Source organism: Mus caroli, unplaced genomic scaffold (assembly GCF_978045245.1).
Source record: "Mus caroli unplaced genomic scaffold, Mus_caroli_1 scaffold_9, whole genome shotgun sequence".
In the NCBI taxonomy this organism is placed as follows: Eukaryota; Metazoa; Chordata; class Mammalia; order Rodentia; family Muridae; genus Mus; species Mus caroli.
The window spans coordinates 44,811,657-44,814,166 of NW_028227264.1; the positions used below are offsets into that span (position 1 = coordinate 44,811,657).

At 39.6% G+C, this 2,510-nt stretch overlaps 1 non-coding gene across 1 annotated transcript; it reads left to right on the plus strand.

Annotated features, from left to right (window-relative positions):
* The first annotated feature begins 1,861 nt into the window (after positions 1-1,861).
* Positions 1,862-1,968, plus strand: LOC115032296 (U6 spliceosomal RNA). The gene has a single exon (XR_003837936.1). It is a non-coding gene; the product is annotated as a U6 spliceosomal RNA (small nuclear RNA).
* The last annotated feature ends 542 nt before the right edge of the window (positions 1,969-2,510 follow it).

Below are 2,510 nucleotides of genomic sequence, written 5' to 3' on the forward strand. Positions count from 1 at the left end.
AGGAGCCCCTTTTATAGTGGGCTGGGCTATCAGGTAACTCTGGGGAGGAGCATACCTGGTTATAGTCAGGTAACTGTGGGGGTGGAGTCTAGTCAGAATGCCAGCAGCTTGGGACATTGCCTGTGTGACTTATAACCACAGAATTATGGAGTTGGGAGCTCTGTGGTATCAGGCACCTGTCTCTGTGAATGTGGTTCACTTTTCCATCCCTTGTAGAGTTTTCTACTGTGTCTCTGGAGCAAGCCTCATTCAACCTAAATAGGCTGCCTTTCACAGCCCCACAATTAATAGTTATAGACGCTTCTTGCTTGCCTTGTGCTAAAACAAAATGGCATTGCATTAATAAAAATACAGTTCTATGTAGCTTTCCTGTTTGTACTTGAAGGTCTAGAAATAGTTGGCCTACTTTGATTTTCTGTGTCCACTTTTATATAGCATTGAGTAGGAAAGCTATGTCTTATATTGTTCAGTGGTATTGTGTCCTCACTTCTTTATGTGCTCACGGCTCAAGAAGCTCCCTGTGTCCCCTGTGCTTCTGTCTGTTGTCTTGGACTTGGGGGCTAATGAGGGAATGTGCATTTGAACTTCCAAGGAAGAGGAAAAGAGGAAGGGTTGAATATTGGATTTTTAAGAACTAGAAGTGATAAAAGGTGAAATATCTAAAGACAGGCTGAAATAAAAAAATAGAGCTAAAAAAATAACAAAAGTGTTGTGTTTCTGAGCCTGGGAAGCTATTTAGTACAACTTAGACCCCGAGCTGATGACTAGATGGGGGATTTCTCTTTAAGTGGACATGCAGAATCCTAATTATAAAGCCTGGAGGCTCTAGTGGTGCTCCCTCCCAGGAGAAGTCTAGCTTAGATGAAAGGCATCTTGACAAGGAGATGAGAGACATAACTCTAGGAGATAAGCGCACAGTCTGAAGGTCATAAAAGTCCATGATGGAAAGACACAAAGACTGCCATTTACAATCCTGAGGAAAAAAATCTCAGTAATGATTGAAAACTAACATCCTAATGCCTTATCTAACAGGTAGATTGAAATACATTGAACATTCTCTAAAATAATATGGGTTTATATTTTGTATCCTGGTATAAAACATCGAGATCATATTTGCTACTATCAAAAGCAAACTTTTTCCTGGGGTGGTTTACAAGGAATATAATAGCTTTCACTAAATCTTGATGAATGAACAGAATTCCAGTATAGAGGTTTCTAAGAAGAGGAATTATTCTGAGGAAAGGCATTAAACCATGGCATCTTGAAGTACTTTACAAAACAATAGGCAATTCAAAGCATCCCTGTAGCTTTCATTGTAAAGTGAAAATATAATTGTAACTTATATGCCTTTCTCTCCTTTCTCTAATCCCTCCCATCTCTCTCCATTCAAATTCATGTCCTCCTTTTAATACTTAATGTCCTTAATTAATAAGTGATTATTAATAAAATGTAATTAATAATAAATACTTAAATATATAAATACAACCTGTTAAGTCCATCTATTATTACTTGTATGGGATTTCAGGGCTGGGCACCAAGTATTGATAACCAATCAGGAGAAGACTAATTCTCTCTGGTGAAGACTAACTCTCCCTCTCTCAGCATTCATTAGTTTCCTGTAGTTCTTTGTCTCAAAATGGAACCCTGTTAGATTTCTGTCATTAGTGTTAACATGTGCATTGGTGTTCTAATGATTTAGGTCTCATTTAGGTAACCATAGCATTGGGGTACCAAAAGTGTATCAACACTGTCATTTTTAGGAGACACAACAACCTTAAAGGATACTTTCCAGTCATCTAGCTCCTTTGCTGAAGACCCTGAGCCTTAGATGGAAAAATTTTTGTTATAGAAGTTGGGACTGGTGCTTGCTTCAGTAGCACATATACTAAAATGAGAATGATACAGAGAAGGTTAGCATGGCCCGTGCACAAAGATGACATGCAAATTTATGAAGCATTCCACATTTTTTTACTGAGACTATGGAATACTCACAAAAAGAGATCTATCATGACTGCCCTCTGAAAGACCCAACAAGCAGCTGAAAGAGTCAGATGCAATTATTTGCACCCAACCAATGGACAGAAGCAGCTGACCCCTGCTGTTGAATTAGGGAAAGCTGAAAAAAGCTAAGACGGGCGATTCTGTAGGAGGACCAGCAGTCTCAATTAATCTGTACACCCGAGATCTTTCAAACACTGGACCACAAAAACTGACAGCATACACCAGCTGATATGAGGCCCCCAACACACATACAGTAGAGGACTTCCAGGTCTGTGTTCATGCAGAGATGATGTACCTAACCCTCAAGAGACTGGAGGCCCCAGAGTGTTTAGAGGTCAGGTGGGGTTGTGGGGTGGGGGCATCCATGTGGAGACATGGTGGGGAGGGGTGTGGAATGGAATATGGAGAGTAAAAAATGAATTACAAATAAAGTTAAATTAAAAAAAAAGAAGTTAGGACTGGGCACCACATAGTTATTTGTTCTCTACATTTTGATTGGCTGATGTTTT